Source organism: Ceratotherium simum, chromosome 5, assembly GCF_057802395.1.
Source record: "Ceratotherium simum simum isolate JZ-2026a chromosome 5, ASM5780239v1, whole genome shotgun sequence".
Lineage (NCBI taxonomy): Eukaryota > Metazoa > Chordata > Mammalia > Perissodactyla > Rhinocerotidae > Ceratotherium > Ceratotherium simum.
The window spans coordinates 91,032,229-91,053,028 of record NC_141904.1 but is presented as its reverse complement, the minus strand read 5'-3'; the positions used below and the strand labels follow the sequence as shown (position 1 = coordinate 91,053,028).

Genomic DNA, 20,800 nt, shown 5'->3' with positions numbered 1-20,800 from the left:
TAAAATCTTTAAAATACAATACATCATATTAAGAGAATGGAGGGAAAAAACATGATCAGCTCAATAGACTCAGAAAAAGCATCTGGCCATATCCAACACTCTTTCATGAGAGAAAACACTTAAAAAACTAGGAATAGAAGAGAATTATTTCCACCTGATGAAGGGCATCTATGAGAAACCCACAGTTAACAAACATGGTAAAAGACTGAAAGCATTCCCCCTAAGATTAGGAATAAGACAAGAATGCCTGCTGTTGCCACGTCTATTAAACATTGTACTTGAGGTTCTAGCCAGCACAGTTAGGCAAGAAAACGAAATAAACGGCATCCAGGTTGGAAAGGAAGAAGTAAAACTACCTCCATTTACAAATGACATGATCTTGTACATGGAAAATCCTAAGGAATATATACATACATATACACACACACACACACACAATTATTACAGCTACTAAACAAGTTCAGCAAGGTTGTAGAATATAAGATCAATACAAAAAAAAATTTTATTTCTATACACTAGCAATGAACAATCCAGAAGTTAAACTAAGAAAACAAATGCATCTGCAATAGCATCAAAAAGAATAAAAATACTTAAGAATACATTTCATAAAAGAAGTGCAAAACTTTTACCCTGTAAAACATTGTTGAAAGAAAATTTTAAAAACCTAATACATAGAAAGATATTCTGTGTTCACGGATTGTAAGACTTAATACTGCTAAGGTGGTAATACTCTTCAAATTAATCTACAGATTCATTGCAATCCCTGTCAAAATTCCAGTGGCCTATTTTGGAAAAAATGACAAGTTGATCCTAAAATTCATATGGAAATGCAAGGGCCCCAGAATCCTAAACAATCTTGGAAAAAAGAACAAAATTGGAGGATATACACTCTGGGATTTCAAAACTTAACTATGAAACTAGAGTAATCAAGACAGTGTGATATTGGCATTAAGAAAAGAAATACAGACCAATGAAATAGAATTGAGAGCCCATAAAGAAACCCGTGCATCTATGGTCAATTGATTTTCAACAAGGATGCCCAGACTATTCAATGGGGAAAGAGGAGTCTCCTCAACAAATGGTGCTGAGACAACTGGATATCCACATGCAAAAGAATGAACTTGGACCCCTACTTGAAACCATATAAGAAAACTAACTCAGAATGAGTCAAAGGGGCCGGCCCTGTGGCTTGGTGGTTAAGTGCGCGCGCTGCGATGCTGGTGGCCCGGGTTCGGATCCCGGGTGCGCATCGAGGCACCACTTCTCCGTTCATCCTGAGGCCGAGTCCCGCATACAGCAACTAGAAGGATGTGCAGCTACAACATACAACTATCCACTGGGGCTTTGGGGGGAAAAAATAAAATAAATAAAATCTTTAAAAAAAAAAAAAAAAAAAAGAATGAGTCAAAGACCTAAAGTCAAGGACCTACGAGGTAAAACTATAAAACAGTTAGAAGAAAATACAGGTAAAAATTTTAGTGACTTTGCATTAAGCAATGGTTTCTTAGCTGTGATATCTAAAGTACAAGAACCAAGAAAAAATTAGAAAAATTGGACTTCATCAAAATTTCAAAGTTTTGTATTCAAGAATGACAACCCATAGTAGAAGAGAGAATATATCTGATTGGGGTCTAGTATCCAGAAAATAAAAAGAACACTTACAACTCAACAATAAACTCATTTTAAAAATTGGCAAAGGAGTTGAACAGATATTTCTCCAAAGAAGATGGAGAAATGGCCAATAAGCACATTAAAAGATACTCAACGTTAGTTGATAGGAAAACGCAAATAAAAACCTCATTAAGATAGCACTTAGCATAATATTTTCAAGGTTCATCCACGTTGTTGCATGAATCCGTACCCCATTCCCTTTTATGGCTGAATAACATTCCATTGCATGGAAAGACCACATATTATCAATTCATTAGGAGATGAACATTTGGGCTGTTTCCACTTTTTGGCTTTTATACATAATACTGCTATGAACATTCATGCAAGTCTTTGTGTGAACATGTGTTTTCTGCTCTACCGAATTGTACATTTTAAAGAAGTACATTTTTGGTTTCTGATATATCTCAATAAAAAATTGTTATGAATCATTTGTGGAATACGGTCAAGAAGCAGAACACTATCAGCCTTCCCAGACTCTGAGCCCCTCTCCAAAAATAACTCTTACTCCCCACCAGAGGGGGCCACAGTCCTAACTCCGGACACAATCATTCCTCAGTCTGTTCTATTTCTTCTTTAGTTTTACCAACTATGAGCACAGCCCTAAACAATACAGTAGTGTTTTCTTACTTTGTAATTTAGATCAATAAAATCACACTCCATTTATTCTTTTCATGTCTGGTTTCTTTGCCTTGACAGTAAGTTTCTGACAGCCATGTTGCTGAATCCATTTCATTTTATTGCTGCAACTGTATGAATATACCACAATCCACTCATCTATTGCTTGAAGAACCATCCTAACTCACTTTCTTTCCAAAATAAAAATAACTTGATTGTTTTTATTACAAAAGTAAAGTGTTCATGAGAAATGATTTAGACAATACAAAAAAGTATAAATACAAAAATTTAAATCATCAACAATTTACTGCTACAAAACTAATGCTAAGTCTAGTGTATATTCTCTCAAAGTACACACATACACTCACACACATTATACTTTTTTAAATCAATGTTCTAGATCCTGGGTTTCTTTTTTTTATTTGATAACATGTATACATCTTTCCACCCATATTTTCAGTATAGACGTCATTTGTTGACCTTTAAAAATAAAATGATCAGTTATTTTACCAGCAAAATGAGTTTGTTCAGGAATAGCAGAGGAATTGCAATTTGGGACATGAAAGCTATGGCAAACCATCAGCAAGTCCAGAGAACAAAGGAGAAGGGTTTGCTTTTACAGAGAAAAGGGGAGAGTTGACAGGGGCTGTTTTGAATGAAAGTCCATTGGAGGAGGCAAAGTTTGAACTTCTTTTTTTTGTGAGGACGATCAGCCCTGAGCTAACATCCATGCTAATCCTCCTCTTTTTGCTGAGGAAGACCGGCCCTGAGCTAACATCTATTACCAATCCTCCTCCTTTTTTTCCCCCAAAGCCCCAGTAGATAGGTGTATGTCATAGTTGCACATCCTTCTAGTTGCTGTATGTGGGACGTGGCCTCAGCATGGCCGGAGAAGTGGTGCGTTGGTGCGCACCTAGGATCCGAACCCGGGCCGCCAGCAGCGGAGCGTGCGCACTTAACCGCTAAGCCACGGGGCCGGCCCACAAGTTTGAACTTCTTACTGGCTGAGTGTGGTGGTTTCTCATTGGCTGGGCTGTTGCTGGGTGAGGAGAAAGTCTTCCGTCCTCCCCCTGGGGCAGTTAGGTGAGCTTCCTCCTGCCCAGAATTCTAAAACAAGCTGTGCCGGGTGGCACATGTGTGAGACCTACCCCTACAAGGCTTCCTGAGTCCAATTTCAATGAGGTTTTCCTTTACCTGTTTTCATACATTTTTATGCCTTCTCTTGTCATCCTTGATAGTTGATCTCAGACAGTTTCAGGCAAGGAATGAGGTGCTGGGCTTATTCCACCCAGTTGCGGGTAAAACTTTTTTGCCACAGGATTTTTAAATTCAGAAAGAGCAGTGGGAAGAGCCCAGCAGGGACACGTCCCTACATGTTTTAACTCACAGTTGCAAGTAGCCAAAGGTCACCAGCACCCCCTCCCATCACAAGGATGGAACCCCGTGAGCAGCAGGTTTATCAAGTCAGCAGAGGAGATTCTGGGCCTGTGAGGAGAGCATGAGTGAGCAATGAGAAAGGGGGCACAGGGGAAGCCTTACATCTTCAGGGGGCACCTCTGAAGGTACGAATGGGCCCCATCCCCCAGCCTACAGAACTTGGGCCAAGGCAGGCTTTGGTTGGCTCAAAGAGGCAATAAACCACTGAAACAAGGAGGAGAATTGCTTATCCTGACACGACTCGCACCTTCCTAAAGGACTTGCAGCAGCCCAACATCTGGCACAGGAAACTGCACCTCTTGCCACACCAGGCCCAGCGACGCCTGCACCCGCCCATGGGAGCTGCCCTCACCTGGCTGGCCGAGCCCACATCATTCATTAGGACTGGACCACATTACCACCTGTCCAGGGGCCTTACTGGTCTTGACCTTCTAAGCCTGAGCCCTCAGAGCAGACCAGCCACTTTCTTTAAATTCTTGTCACATTCTCTGCAGCAACGCCAGTAAACTGAGCCAGGCCCACACATGCGAGCCTGGCCACAGTGGGGGGGTGGGGGGGGCAGGTAACAGGTCAGGAGTCGGGGGAGGGCTCCAGTCTTGCCACCACCACGAGCACCATACAGAGCTGTTGACAGGGTCTCCAGTCCCCACTCTGCTTCTCCATGTGGCTCCCCTGGAACCCAGGGAAGGAAGGACGCCTAGCAGAACAGGATTTGGGGTCCTGGGTTCCTGCAGTGTCGTGTCCTTAACCCCTTCAAAACACAACAGACACAGCTACCGATGATGCACATGGCGGTTCTTTGTCCCCTTTAATCCTGACAAGACTCCAGGCAGGTCTCGATATTATTGCCCCCATTACATAGCAGAGGAAACAGAGGGTACAGAGGGTCAGGAGAGCCAGCCTCTCCCCCTGTGCCCCAGAGCCCATCTCAGCCTTCTCAAGTTCTCATGCCTGCAAGGGTCTCCTGTGTCCTGCCTCCTCAGTTTCTCCCCTCTACCTCTGTGGGATCATTGGAGGGGACTAGGACCTTGCTTCAAGATTTGCTTCAAGAACAAGCTCCCTTGACCTCAAGTGACTCTCTAGCACTCACCCCACTTCTCTCCTCCCCTCAGAACACAAGTACACAGAGACACGTCCCCACTGTCTCTGTGTTCTCACCTCCCTCTCTCTCTGCTCAAGCACTCATCTGGCTCCTCCCTGCACAAAGTGCCCTTGCCAAGGCCAGCAGGCACCTGCACGATGCCCAACAATCCCCCCAGACCTGTGTGCCCAACAGCTTGGCCAAATTCACTGAGGCACGAGACTCTCAAGGACTTGAGAGTGCCCACTGTGGCCGTCCCATGTCCTTGTCCCCAGCTGTGCCCTCACCCTTCCCGCATGTGACTTTAGACCCTGCTCCTTTTCATTCCTCTTGATAAAAGTCCAGACTGCCCAGACAGTGCTGCTGATCCTCGAGAACAACATCCTGTTCTCATTTCTGAAAGCAGCTGTACTGCCCCCCACTCCTGCTAAGTCTAGCTGAACTTTGACCAATCTCTTCCTGCTAAAGCCCATAAAACATTCAATCCTCCTTCCCCAAGTTAGAACACTCTTTTGGAGCCTTCTTGTGCCCAGCGTTCTAGAATAAAGTCTATGTTATTGCTGCTCTGGCTGATTTTCTTTCCTGTGGGTCTCTTCAAGACCCCTTCTTCTTCTGGCTTAGAGTTGCCAGATTTAGCAAATAAAATGGGACATACTTATGCTGAAAAGTAATTCACTGTTTATCTGAAATTCAAATTTACCTGGCCATCCTGTGTCTTATCTGGCGGCCCTTCCAGGCTTCACACACTGCCTCACTTTCCTCCTACTTCACTGGCGCTCCTTCTGTCTCTTTTCTTGGCGCTGCTTATGCCCCTGACCTCTAACACTGACACTCCAGACTCTGTCCTCACCTCTCCTGTCCACGGCCTGTGTCTAGACCTCATCCAGTCCCCTGGCCTTAAATGACAATGATGTGCTGTTGCCTCCCAAAGTTATGTCTCCAGCTCAGACCTTATTCTGGAATCACGACTTGGGAAGCCAACTTCCTATTCAGCTGTCTGAGAGGCATCTCGAATATTACAAGTCTAACATAGAACTCTCCATTTCCCAATTCTGTCTCCCACAGTCTCTTCCTTCTCGTAAAAGGCACCATCATCCACCCAGCTGGCTAAGACAGGAGAAAGGGCCTGGGGTAGAGGAGACACGAAGATACAATCCTTTGAATTTTATGCATGTCCATCTTGTTTGGACTTTCCCCTGGTGAATGAGTACTATTTAAAAACAAAACAAAACTTTTTTTAATAGCAGTTTTAGGTTCACAGCAAAATTGAGAGGAAGGTACAGAGATTTCCCATATAACCCCTGCCCCTACACATGCACAGCCTCCCCATTATCAACATCCCCCAGCAGAGAGGTACATCTGTTACAATGGATGAACTTACATTGATACATCGGTATCACCCAGAGTCCACAGTTTACATCAGGGTTCACTCTCGGTGTTGTACATTCTAGGGTTTGAAAAAGTGTATAATGATACATATCCATTATTATAATATCATACAGAGTAGTTTCACTGCCCTAAAAAATCCTCTAAGCTCCACCTATTCATCCCTTCCTCCTCTTCCATGCACTATCTTTTTGTATTTTTTTAAGCAATTAACATTTACAAAGAAAAATATCAGTGGTCTACCATCATCTATGCATCCTGAGAATTACCCATTCATCATTCATTCAACAAATAATGTTTTGTTCCTTCCTTTTATGCCAAGTATTTTCTAGGCACCAAGAATATAATGAAAAGCAAGACAGATAAAGGTCCTGCTCCTAGAAAATTTACATTCTAGAGGCAGAGACAGAAATAAACAAGAGAACAAGTAAACAAACAAGATAAATACAAGTATGAACAAAATTAAATAGCACAGGTGAATTGATAGGGACAGTCTGGAGAAGGTGGAGGGGACAGCTCAAAAGGATGATCAAGGAAGGCTCTAGAAGACAGGGTGACTTTTACTGAACCCTAATTGACAAAAAAGGTGCTAACCATGCAAAGGTGTGGGGGAAGAACCCTGCAAACAGAGACAGCAGCAAGTACAAAGGCACTGAGGTAAGGCAAACTTGGCACTTCTGAGGAAGGAAAGGCAAGGAGGAGAGGTAGACACGTCTGGGGTGGGTAGAAAGAGAAAGAGGATGGCAGGTAGTGAGGGCAGGGCAGCAAGCAGGGCCCGTCATGTAGGGCCTTACAGGCCAAGCAAGGAGTTCATGTTTCTTCCTTAGAGTGAGGTGAAAGCACTGGAGGGTTCTGAGCAGGACAGTGACATAATAATGTGTTATGTTTTCAAAAGACTATTCTGTGGCTTTCCCTACTAAAAGGAATCAGGGCCCATGAGTGACCTCAGGTGACCCCCATGGAGCCAAAAATTCACCCCAGCAACCCACAGAACATTGAGAAATAATAAATAATTATTTTAAGCCCCTACATTTTGTAGTGCTTTGTTATGCATCAAGAGATAACTGATATGTTCCTGCTCTGTGATTCCAAAACAGTTCAGCTGCTCTTCTCTGGGGCCAGGAGAAAAACCTTAGCTCCCACATCACGTATTTGAAGAACACTCGGGAACAGAACATCAAGTTGCTAAAAATCAATGTGAACTCTAACCTTTAAAAAGGATGTATTTTTCAGGTGACATTTCCAAAAGTAGTCCAAAGCAACAGAACTTTCACACCCTGGGGGGGTGTCCCCACATACTTCTGGCACTCAGATTTTGGTCTCTAATATTCAGAACAAGGACTCTTGGCAGACAATGAATCCCATGAATTGGGGCAAGAGAAAAATCAAGATGGCTCTGCAACATTCTGTTGTTGCCAGAAAACAAGATGCTTTCAAGGGTGTCAGAGGAGGGGCTAAAATGACAAAGGAACAAAATTTAAAAAGGCAACCACTGTCACACAGTTACAACTTCAGCATCTAATAATAATAAATATAGTATAATTCTACCACTTTATATGTTGAATTTGCAAAGAGCCATGAGTTCATTATGATATCAAAAGTGAAAAGTTAGGGCCAGCCCCAGAGGCCTAGTGGTCAAGTTTGGTGCACTCTGCTTCGGTGGCCTGGGTTTGGTTCCTGGGTGTCGACCTACACCACTCATCTGTCAGTGGCCATGCTGTGGCGGTGACTCACATACAAAAAGAGGAAGATGTCAGCTCAGAAAAAATCTTCCTCAGCAAGAAAAAAAAGTTAAAAGCTAAAATTAATACAAAACATAAAATCAATAAAGAGTGAATAAAACAGCAGACAAAACCAGTTATTAATTAAAGTCAACCAAGGATGAAATATAGCCTATTATAGAAACTTTCTTTTATTGATTCTAGTAAGACAGTTATGACTGCACAGCCAGGTCTTTTGTTAATTCAATCACATCTGTGTTACCTCACAAAGAACAGACACATCTGTGACCTGCGTCTGTAAGCAGGAAGGAGTTGTGGAAATTAATAAAAGAAACCTTAACTAAATTGGAGTCGGGAAGGCCTGTAGGGGGAGCTCTCATGCTCTATCACCCATAGTCAATTACTCCAAACAGGAAAAGACATAGGCTTCCATCTCTGACAGGAAGTACAACTACCTTACTACTGAAGGAAGATTTCTCTCCCCACCAGGCAACAGCCCAGCCAACGAGAAATGCTGCAGCTCAGCCAATGAGGAGCTGTTGCTGCCCTGAACTGTTATTTCCCCTAGTGGACTTTGCTGTAGAACAGCCCCTCCCTACTCTCCCTCTTTCTCTATAAAAGCAGCTCTCCTCCTTATTCTTTGGATTTGCCTATGGTTCACCATAGCATGCACAACCTGAATAGCAATTCTTTCCGCTATTCCTGAATAAACTCATTGTGAGGGTAAAATAACAGGTAAATTTGCATTTTAAGTTGACAGAGTGGACAAGTTAAACAGTGCTGGACAAACCAAGAACAACACCAAGAGCAGGAAAACTTGCCCAGCACCCCTGGTCACAGGATAACTAGGCAGAATGAAGGCTCGCAGCTGAAGGGCACAGATGGTCAGACAAGATAACCAATTAACAAGAGGGCCCAAAGTGTTCCATGAGAACTAGCCAATTAGAGAAACATAAGCCATACAGAGTTGTTCTCTCCTCCCCAAGGGAGTAAAATCTCTGAATGACCCACTCATTGTGGTAAGACTCAGGCAGGACACAAATGAGTTTTCAAATATACCAAGAAACCAAGTTGGCACCAGGAGGCGGCTCCCTCACTGCTGAGAAAGAGGCCACGTCTCAAGAACATCAAATCTATAAGAAAGACATGAGTCGGAGTCTCCTGGAATACCAAACTACAACTTTGTGACAAGATAGGGCTCAGCCTGAGGACACACAGATGAGTCTCCTTGGGCTGCATGACCAGGACCCACTGCCCTGGCAAGAACCAATCCACAGAGACCAGATCCTACAACCAATCTCCTGCTCTGAGACAGCTATTTGAGTTTCTATCGTTTGGTGAGATTCCTGAAATCCTAGGAAGATGCAAAAACATTAGGGAAGTTATTTACACCCTAGAAAAACAACACAGGGAAGGAATAAGAGTAATAATAATAAAGATAATGAAGATATACATTCATATCCATGCTATTGGATTTTTTTCAAACCAGTTGTAGAGTGAGTGAACTGATTAACTTTGTAATCATTATAATATTGTGTGCATACTGAAAACATTACAGGAATCCAATATATTAGATCTATGGTTTTAATTAAATATTCAGAAGAGTTTGAATAAATATACATACATGATCAATGTTTAAATGTTTGGAGAATTTGTTAAATGTGTAAGTTTTGATTTATTAGCTGTGTAAATAAATGAGATGTAATCATTTTGAAGAAAGCAGTTCTCAGGTATCTTTAAAAATGTTGACTGTTCAACAAGTACACTGAAGCAGTGAGTTAGGTATTAGACCAAGTAAGGAGCGGGAAGGCCTCTGCAGGTATTCAGACATGCAGGCGTATGGACAGCAGCAAAGAAATGGTGTCTAGCTGTCTAGTTTTTTCTGGGCTCTCTCCACCAGCTAGGAGGGGCTTAGACAGCCCCTGAGCAGCCAGGGAAGTGGTCGGTCAGAAGGACTTTTTACCCTAAATCAGGGATTTGGACCTCTTAAGGCTAAAGTAGGGAAGAAGTTCACTCCCTCCAAAAAATAAGCTGAAAGCAAAAATCAGAGAGAAAAAAATAATTTCGTTACATTAAAGTTTAAATATTCTGCGGGACAAAACTTCTAAACAAAATTAAGAGACAAGCAAAAGTCAAGACAGAATATTTGGAACTAATATAAGAGACAAAGGAACAGAGCACGAAAAAAATGAAGAACTACCAGGCACCAAGGAACAAAAAAAAAAACGGAGAGGCCCAGCAGGTGGCCTAGTGGTTAAGTTCAGCACGCTCCACTTCTCAGTTCCCAGGCGCGGATCTACACCCCTCTGTTAGCGGCCATGCTGTGCTGGTGGCCCACATACTAAAAAAACAGAGGCAGATTGGCATGGATGTCAGCTCAGGGCGAATCTTCCTAAGCAAAAAAAAACCAAAAAAGAAAAACAATGAAGGAGGAGGCAAAGGAGAGAGATGGGTGCTCCACAGGAGAAAGACAAATCAACACACACAAGACTAGGTTTGGGGAAACGATTTTCGCCCTGGCAGTGAGAGGCCTTATCTCAGCACCAGATGGCCCAAAGGCCAACAGAGAGGGAAGCGGCCCTCACGCTGCCTGTGGGGGAGGGGGCAGTGGGTCTACCTCTGTGAAAGGCAGCTTGGCAGTGACTGTTCCGTCCCTAAAAGTCCTCACCCCAAAAAGCACAACTGTGGTGACTCACTGACACAGGGGCACAAGGAGACACGCCCAAGAGCAAAACCCAGCACAGCCAATGCTGGACTGCACAGTGTCCCTACGAGGGGCTGGTGTGCGCTGCGCAAAGGGCTGTGGCAGAGCTGTGGGCACCACCCAGAAACAGCTCCAGGAGAAACTGGTGTGGCCTGAGGAAAGCACACTGAGGGCTGCCATCTAAAAGCATCCCACGCTGTCCTGTCCGATGGTCCACCTTCACTAGGCACGCACGTGGGTGTGCAGGTGGCCAGGGGTGACCTCAGGAAGGAGGGGAGTCGCCAGGCTCAGAAGCTCAGGCACGGTCAGCACCCAACAGTCATTCCCACCTGCTCTGTGCCCCTCACAGGGTGGCGACACTGTGATCCACCAACAGGGACCTCACATCCCTGTGGATGGTGGTCAAAGGCCCTCAGCTTCATCGGGAACGTGGGAGTATTTCACACGGAGAATGTGTTCAAATGTCACTTGGAACAAAAAATGAGTACAGATGGACAAATCGGTCTTGAAGGACAGGCCTGCTGGTGAGGAAGGCTCCTGTCGAGAGAGTGGGCTGTGGATGCAGGAAGACCCAACCCTTTAGCCCACAGGGCAGGGTGAGGCTGGGCGGAGGTGGCACTGACTCCAAGGCAGGGGTTCCCACCCAGGCTTCCCCCTAGGGCACACAACAGGGATTGGCTGCTACAGGACAGCCCCCTGACAACAAAGAACTGCCCAGCCAAGGTCAGTAGTATGGAGTGAGAACCCTGCATGGGCCATAGTACTGGGAACCCCTCTCTCAGGAGCAGAGCTTGAGAAGGGCCTGGCATGGGGATCTGGGCCCACCTGGGCTGCCAGTCACATGAGTCTCAAAGGTCACTGATCTTCTAGATGCCTCACAGAGAATCCATTCCCACCAGACTGGTGACACCGACACTGCATTTATGCAGTGAATGGGGGAGTGGTGGGGGTAGGGGAGCTGCCCTTGAATCCTGGGCTTCTGGGCGCTCCAGTGCTAACACATCATGTCTGGGCACCTCACAGAAACTAGTGCTCTCCCCAAGGCAGGGAGGGCCATTCCTGACCACGCACCGGGCAGCAGAGATGCTGGAACCACCTGGCTCTGCTCAGCTGCCACAAACTGGCTATGAAGCCTCAGAGCCTCTGGATTTCACAGGTGACCGGGTTCAGTGGGAGCACTCTGGAGCCCACCCCCAAGGTTGGAATCCCAGCTCTCCCCTTCGTAGACGTGTGTCCTTGGAAAAGTTAAATTTCCGTGCCTCCAATGCCTGTCTGCTAAATGGGGCTGATAGCATTTGCATCACAGGACAACAGACCGGTCCCCACACCCAGTTCAAACCCCTCAAAGCTCTAATGTTTTAGATCAGCGGTTCTACAGCTTCAGAATCACCCGAAGGACTGGTTAAAGACAAGCACTGCTGGACCCACCTGGCTAGTTTCTGATCAGTGGGGGAAGGGGCTGGAGAATCTGCATGGGGAGCAGACTAGTTATAAGCCCAGACACCGGATGCGTGGAGCAGCGAGCCTGAGACCTACCTAAGGAACAGGACCTGACTGCTAGGTCCCCTCTCCGGTACATCGCCCTCCCCTGCTGGCACCGCGGCGCACCCCGCGCCCCGGGCCCCTACCTGGCTCCCTCCCTCACCACGGTATCCCCGGCAGAAACCCCGAGTTTACTCCATCTTCCGGGCAACCCCCGCCCCAAGCCCCAACTCCGGCGCTTCCCCCGGGCGTGACCTCCCCACTGTGCCACCCTCGCCCTAGGCTCTCCCTTGGAAAGCCCCAGCCCTCTTTTGGCCCCCACCGCCGCTTTACCCCTCCCCTCCGCGCACCGCCGCGCCCGAGCCTCCTCTCCGGCGCTCCCCGGCCTCAGGCCCCCCGCGGACCCAAAGGTTTACCCCATCTTCCGCGCTCCCCCCTCCCCGGCCCTCGTCGGGCGCAGGGCCGCGCTCACCGGATGCGCTCCGGGCGGCGGCGGGCAGGAGGCCGGCCCGGCGGGCGAAGGACGCGCTCGACACCAGGACAGCTCACGGAGGAAACCGGAAAGGCCGCGCCTCCGCCCCCGCCCCCGCCCCCGGCGCGGCCGCAGCGGGGACCTGGGACGGCCGGGGCGGGGAGGGGGGCGCCGGAGGGCCGGGACCCGGGAGAGCCGGGGCGGGAGGGCGGGGAGGGGGGAAGCCAGGGGACCGGGACCTGAGAGCCCCGGGGCAGGGGGGAGGGCGGGGATCTGGGAGGGCCGGGGCGGGGAGGCGGGGAGGGGGGAAGCCGGGGGCGGGGACCTGGGAGCGCCGGGGCAGGGGAGGGAGGGGAAGCCGGGGGCGGGGACCCGGAAGCGACGGGGCGGGGAAGGAGGGGGAAGCCGGGGGCAGGGACTTGAGAGCGCCGGGGCGGGGGGGGGGGTACCTGGGAGCAGTGGGGCTGGGGGGAGGGAGGGGGGAAGCCGCAGGGCGCGGGAGGAGAAGGCCGGAAGGCCGAGCCAAGCCGACCTGCCCCCTAGGCAGCGGCGCCTGGTCTTCGCGGTGGGGAGTGTAGGGTCAGGTGTCACCTGCAGGCTGGGTTCCCCGTGGCTGTGACTCCGTAAACCGAGCTTTTCCGGCGCGCGCCGAGCTCGTCCCGTCCTTTGATGCAGTGAATGCTCTCCACTGCCCTTCGGAGGACGTTCTCTGCTGAGGCTGGTTTGCAAGGGGGGAAACCGAATCTTGGCGGAAAAGCAGCCCGGGAGGAAAGGGGACACGAGGGTCCCTTCTTTAAACGGTGTGGCAGACCCGCCATTCCTAAGGCACAGATGCTTGGCCTGCACCGGTGCTCCGTCAAGCTTCTAGGATTAGTGTTTTGTTGTGTGGTTAACTTTTTCATAATGGACACGTTCAGACGTGCAACAGCAGAACAGTGAGCCGGCCCGCACACCCGCTGAGCAGCTCCACCCGTGGCTGCACCTTGCCTTTTGTTTTTCCCGCTGCATCCCTCCCAGAGACACACTTTTTTTTTTTTCCTGGAGTAATTTTAAAGCATCCAGGCAGACATATTTCACCTTTAAATACTTGAGTATGCTTATTTAATCAAGAGGGCCTGTTTTTGAAACTTTCCGTGATACCAGTATCACACCTAATAAAGTTAACAATGCCCAGTCTGGTTTAATTTTCCCTGATTGGCTCAAAAATGTCTTTGACAGTTGGTCTGTTCTAACCAAGATCCACAGAGGGCGGAGAGATCTTGGAGGAAGAGGGCCTCAGGCAAAGTTCCCCTGCAGGGTTTTGCCAGAAGCCTGCTCTGCCTCACAGAGCAGGAATGTGAGAGGGACCAGAAGGAAGTCCAAGATGGTGGTGGGAAGGTCCAGTGCAGATGGGGCCCAGATATTTAACAAGACTTAGTAAAGCAGTGCCTTATATTATTTCAACAAAAGACAGCTTCGCATGTTACACGCAAAGAGATTCTCCATGTTCACAGACACACATGAACACCCACATGCACACTATCTGTTTCTCGGCAAGCGCGCAGCCTTCTTGGCCTACGTCTGGTTTCAGTACTGCCCACACACCTCCTCAGGGACCTGGGCTTCAGAGGGCCAGCCATCCTCTGGCTTGCCCTGCCCTCCCCATGGAATGAAGCATCCTGTCCATCGGTAGCCAGTAGTCCTGTCCTAAACTTTCTAGATTATGCTCCAGCTACCCAGGACCTCGGAATTTCCAGGGGCTCTCAGCCCATCTCTAGGATGGATGCCCAGATTAGCATTCATGGGAATGAACTGGTTGGAAGACACCAGCTGTCTCTTCCCACAGGGCCACGTGGAACTCCAGGAGTCCAAGAATGCTACATTTGAACCTGGCCTCCCAAGTTGCTATGGAGGGACATGTGTCAAGGGCAGAAAATAGAATGAATTTTACAGCTTGTTGGTTTTATTTGCAATTTTACGTATTTAAACATATGTTTGTGGGCCTCTATTTGTACTCTTGCCCAGGTTCTGTAAATTTTGAGGTGGGCCTATCTTGTTTCAGTACAGTTTGGGTACAAGAATCATTTCATTTTCTTTTTAACTCTAATGCAAGCAAAATAAACCAGCAAAAGTATAATGATAAATGGCAGCTAACAGTTGACCTCAGTAGTAATCATTGGGAGAATGTAGCACTCTCCAAAAGGGGCAGCCACAGCTAAGCTCCAAAGGACAGTTGCCATGCCAGGACTCAGGACCCATTCCTCCGGGTCTTGGTAAGTGGCAGACAGTATACACCAGTTCCTGCAAGCCGGCTCATGCGCCATTCGCTTCCCCTCATCACAGGCATTTCTGAGTGCCAGAGCACTGGCTCAGGAGTCCAGAGGCCTGGCTGGATTCTAAGCAGTGAGTAGCTTTTGCCAAGAGCTCCTATGCCAAAACTGTAGTTTTTGGAGGGAAATTTAAGATATGTAGACACAAAAGACATTTGTAAATGATGAAGTTCCATACAATGTTAAGAGATATTATGGACTGAATTGTGTCCCCCCAAAATACCTATGTTGAAGCCCTAACGACCAATATGACTGTATTTGGAGATAGGGCTTATGAGGAGGTAATAAAGGTTAAATGAGGTCATAAGGATGGGGCCCTGACCAGATAGGACTGGTGTCCCGACCAGAGGAGGAAGAGACGTGAGAGCTCTCTCTCTCTCTCTGCCCAGAGAGAAGAGGCCAGGTGAGGACACAGTGAGAAGGTAGTCATCCATACGCCAGGAAGAGAGGCCTTACCAGAAACCAACCTTACTGGCACCTTGATCTTGGACTTCCAGCCTCCAGAACTGTGAGAAAATTAATTTCTGTTGTTTAACCCCCCGAATCTATAGTACTTTGTTATGACATCCCAAGCTGACTAACATAGGGGGTGAATATTTTCCCAACAAGCTGATCTTAGGGAAGTGATGGGCCTCGGGTTTGTCATCGGTAAAGTGGGGATAATATTAGTGCCCACTGCATCGGGTTTAGGATGACAGGAAGCAATCCATGCAGAGCCCTCAGCACGGTGCCTCACACTGAGTGAGAGCTCAACACATGTTTGCTGTGACTACGTTTACTGTTACTATTGAAGTTCTGACTGGACAAATTGCGGATGGAGGTGTGATTCCAGGCACTGGGACGGAGCATTGGGGGAAGTTTGGGGCACAAGGAGGGGCCTGTCAGGTCAATGTGGGCATCCAGGCAGGCCTGACCCTGCCCACACCTTTCCTCATGTCTGTCCCAGTTTCTTGCTGTTATTCTGCCACCACAGCGTCTACCCTGCATTCCCAGCTGGTCCTCGTCTTCCCCAAATGGCGTTAAGATTGGTGGCAGCAGTCCCAGCCCAGGGCCAGCCCGGCCCTACCTCCCTCCTTCCTGCCCCTCCACTGCCCACCACAGTCTCAGAGCTGGTAGGGCAGCGCTGCTGGGCAGAGGCCTTTGTGATAGGCTGGCCAAGCCCTGCCTTCACCTCTACACAGAGTGAAGGGGTGGGGCCCGGCTCCACAGACCGACCCCACAAAATGACTTTGAAGTTTAGGGCCCTCAGCCTCTTCCTACAACAAGCCCACCTGCCCCTGTGCTGCCATTCAGCCCTTCAGATGCTGCACCTCTTGGCAAGATCAGCCTCCCACCCACCCTGTCCCTGCAGAGATCAGCCTTTGTGATGCCTCCTTTAGACTCTGCTTGGATTTGTCCTTCCTGGGAACTGTCAAGCACACACCCCTCAGCCTCCTTTCTCATAGTCCCCAGCACCTCTTAACTATGTCATTGTGCTATTTTAGGCTGGATATTTTTGCATCTCCAACTGTGAATTCCCCAAGGGAGGGGCTCTGTCCTTTCATCTCTGGGCTCTGGCACATTGCTACCACGTAGTAGACACATGCCGTAGGTTGCCCCTCCACCCCGGACCCCAGAAGTGACCTTGAAATGAGGATTCAAGTGCAAGTAGGACCTTTGGGAGCCTCAGAGATATCCCACCTGAAAGGAATGCAAATCCCGACTCCTGCCAATCTTTCCACAAGGGCTTCTGCAGGGCAAGGTGCCTGGCCCTTCAGGCCTGATACACGGTCAGGCAAGATGGGCCAGGCGGCTCTGATGGGCAGAGAAAGCCCATCTCAGAATCACTGCCCTTCCACATTAAGAAGTCAAGCAGGTGTGCCGGGGGCTGGAGCGGGGATGTGGACAGGACAGCAGTGGCAACCTCTGCAGCACCGGGAAGACGTTTGCTAGTCACAGGAATAAATGAATAGGTGCCACAGTGGAGAGTGAGTGTGTGATTTCCAGGCACCAACTCGGGGTGCAATGTGCTTTCTGCACATTGCTAACCCTTGTGACAACCCTGTGAGGGGAATATCCGCACTCCTTTTTTGTGGATGAGGAAACTGAGGTCCCAAAGAGTTACTCCACTTGCCTGAGGTCACAGCCTTGAGTGGCAGAGCTGAGATTCAAACTGTGTTCTGACTGAGTCTAAAGACAACACTTTCCATTGCATCAGGCTGCCTCTCTCAAACAAGTGAACTGGTGAATGAATGAATGAATGAGTGCTTAAAAAGGCAGATGCTCTGTGGCTGGCCCTGTGGCATAGTGGTTAAGTTTGGTGCGCTCCACTTTGGCAGCCTGGGTTTATGGGTTTGGTTCCCAAGCCCGGACCTACACACCACTCATCAGCCATGCTGTGGTGGTGACCCACATACAAAATAGAAGAAGATTGGCAAAGATGTTAGCTCAGGGCTAATCTTAGTCACCAAAAAAAAAAAAAGGGAGATGCTCTGATTAATCCAGTGTTCCAGTTAAAAGATGACTGCTCTAGAGATTATCTGCTTTTTGATTTTAAATTTATAATATCTAATTTACATATGAAACAGTAAAATTCCAGGGAGTGAAATTTGATCTCTGACGATGAATAAGATGGTTCAAGATCACTGGGGCCTGCCCCTCGCCATTCTCCCCTTGGCATGCTGGATAATCTGGGGCTGGTTTAGTGCCATTGCCCCAGCCTATCCTGCACTGAAAAGGCCACCCCTGTGCTTCACTCATACACATGGAGAAGTGGGCCATTGTTATTGGTTGTCCCACCCAATCAGCAACCCCAACCCGGATCTCTGTAGGGAACTAACAGGGACTCAGTGATAGTGGCAGGAATTACTCGGGGCCTTGAGGTGGGACAGGCTGCAGCAGCACCCTGGGTCCAGACCACTGCCTTTGTGCATCCTGGCTGAGAACTGCCAGGAAGGAAGACAGCACTGCCACCAGGAACTCTCCTGCAATTTGCAAAACCATGAGCGTGAACAAAAATATTCCTGCTGTAATGGAAATAGCACTTGCATTTTACACGTTTACCTCCATGATATCACAGAATCATCAGGACAGCTGGGGGGCAGGCAGAGCAGGCATTACCACTCCCATTTTCCCATGAGGAAACAGGCTTGCCCACCACACAGTGTTTGGCTATGCTGGACTTGGAAGGCAAAGGACACCCCTCTCTCTGTTAGAAATCTTCCCTACAGCAGACCTAGAAGCCTTCTCCACCCCCCCAAGTTGCTTAGCAACCAAGGACAGACTTGTCTTTGTTAAGGCTTTTTTTTTTTTTTAAAGATTTTATTTTATTTATTTTTCCCCCAAAGCCCCAGTACATAGCTGTCTGTCATAGCTGCACATCCTTCTAGTTGCTGTATGTGGGACGCGGCCTCAGCATGGCTGGAGGAGCGGTGCCTCGGTGCGCACCCGGGATCCGAACCCGGGCCGCCGGCAGCGGAGAGCACGCACTCAACCGCTAAGCCACGGGGCCGGCCCATGTTAAGGCTTTTGAAGGAGGACTTACAGCACCCGAGTAGCGTCATGGACTGGAGATTGACCTTCGGGAAACTGCTGGCTCTCCCTCGAGGTAGGAAGGTCAGGAGCAACTGGGCCAGCTTACAGGACACAGCCGACCGGGGACCACAGGAGGGAGCAGCTGTACAAAGGAGGACAGCACATTCATGCCCAGCTGCTGCTGCCCCAGTGCTGGCCAGACCCCAGGGATAGGACAGCTCCCAGAAGCCCTGGGAGCTGACCACAGGGATCCAGACCCCGAAGGGCCTGAGGTGACTGAGTCTGCTGCTAAAAATAGTCGTGCAGCTTTTGCCGACTTTACCTTAAGGAGCAACTGGTAAAGGGTAAGAGATTTGGAGCCAGTCACTCCCCAGGCACTGCAGAGGGCCTGTGTCCTTCCCTGTCAGATGTGGACCATTCCCTCCCCAGGCCACCCAAAGGCCTGAGAGGCCTGGGCCACTTCCATGCTTGGAGGCTGGCAGTGAAACCAGCACACAGTGAGCCATTGATGATTAATAAGCTAGTAACTACGGGGGATTGGAATTGGCCACCTCAAAATATGTCTCTGCCTGACAGACACTTTGGCCCCCACCCCCACTAACTGACCAGAGGAGTTTGGGATGGGAAGCCTGCCCCCAGAACAGGCCATCACCATAGACATCTCCGGGTACCTGGAGGGTCGTGCTAAGCCCATTCTTAGTTCTGGTTACCCTTTTGTAAGAGACATTTACATTTGTAAAGGAAATCTCCATTTGTAAAGGTATCTTCTTCCCTGTACCAGGAAGAAGGGGGGATGGCCTTACCTAGAAACTTATGAGAATGGAAAGTGAGGACTTAAATCTGCATGATACACTTACCCATTGTTAACTGTGCTGATTAGGCAATATGCTATCTGACTCCCATTAGGTTCCTATGGGTAACATCCCTGTGGAGCAGGGGTCACAATGGCAATGGGTGTTTGAACTATTTTTTTCAGGAATTGGAACCACTTGTCCACTTCAGGCTGGTCGAGACCACCAACCCATCAACTGGGCCCACGCAGACATATGTCAGATAAGCAACCGTTTGATGTCAAGAGGTTAGAATTCCACCCTCAGGACAGGCTGACGCTGCCATTCTGTGAACACGCGTCCTATGAAGAGGCGTGAAGCCTGACTACTCTTGCGCAGATCATCAATCACCTCATCTCTCCTCACCTCCACTCATTTCAGACCACCTTGCCCCCTACCCCATAAATATCCCTGAGTCCCTATTTTTGAGGAAGAGGATTTGAGATTCATTCTCCCGTTTCCACACTTGGCTGCCTTGAGATTAATAAACCCTCTCCGCAATCTTGTCATCTCGGTGATTGGCTTTCTGAGCTGCAGGCAAAAATGGACCTCTGTATTGAAAAGAGGAAGGAATGCCAAATGGGGTTACAAAACTTGTGGTGCATTTTAAATATTAATGTGTCACATATTGTGATTTATAATAAGAAATATATATTTGGTCTTGGTCAGCTGTTTCTGGCACAGAGCTCCTAAAAGCCTTGGATTTCCCTAAGTGATGAGAGATAAATGTGTCTCTTGTTATGTTAATGAGGTGACCTTTGGAAAGCACCTAAGGATGGGGCTGGTTGCCAGGGGAACCAACCATGTGATTAGAGGGTTGGAACTTTCAGTCCCATCCCCTGACCTCCAGGAAGGGAAGAGTGGCTGGAGAGTGAATCAGTGACCAGTGGTCAATGATTTAATTAATCATGGCTATGTAATGAAGCCTCCAAAAAACCCAAAAGGACGAGGTTCAGAGAGCTTCCAGGTTGGTGAACACTTGGAGATTTGGGGAGAGTGGTGTGCCCAGAGAGCATGGAAGCTCTCTGAAACCCTTTCCCGTACCTTGCCTTAAGCATCTCTTCCATCCGGCTATTCCTGACTTATATCCTTTTATAATAAAGTGGTAATCTAGTGAATAAACAGGTTTCCTGAGTTCTGAGTTCTGTGAGTCGCTCTGGAAAGTTAATCAAACCCAAGGAGGGGGTTGTGGGAACCTCTGATCTAAAGATGATGAGTCAGAAGCACAGGTAACATCCTGGGCTTGGGACTGGTGTCTGAAGTGGGGGCAATCTTGCAGGATTGATCCCTCAACCTGTGGGATCTGATGCTATCTCTGGGTAGAGAGTGTCAGAATTGAGTTGAATTGTAGGAGATCCAGCTCATGTCTGAGAGTTGCTTGTCAGTGTGGGGAACGCCCCCCGCACACACACATTGTAATTGAGTACAGAATCATTTTTTTTTTTGGTGAGGAAGACCAGCCCTGAGCTAACATCCAATGCCAATCCTCCTCTTTTTTGCTGAGGAAGACTGGCTCTGGGCTAACATCCGTGCCCATCTTCCTCCATTTTCTATGGGACACCACCACAGCATGGCTTGA

The 20,800-nt window shown here is 48.3% G+C and overlaps 1 protein-coding gene across 10 annotated transcripts in view; it reads right to left on the bottom strand.

Annotated features, from left to right (window-relative positions):
- SLC41A3 (solute carrier family 41 member 3) overlaps positions 1-12,771 on the bottom strand; it is a 66,592-nt gene extending 53,821 nt beyond the window's left edge. Inside the window, exons 1-2 of one of the 10 annotated variants that reach the window (XM_087431614.1) lie at positions 12,570-12,771; positions 6,186-6,251 (exon numbers count right to left, since the gene is read on the bottom strand). The gene's annotated coding sequence lies outside the window, so the exon portion shown is untranslated. Of the gene's footprint in view, positions 1-3,480; positions 3,626-3,673; positions 3,772-6,185; positions 6,252-7,399; positions 7,622-12,569 lie in introns of those variants that run through there. The other 9 variants (XM_087431616.1, XM_087431607.1, XM_087431615.1 and 6 more) reach the window with 9 other exon arrangements.
- Positions 12,772-20,800: the final 8,029 nt, after the last annotated feature.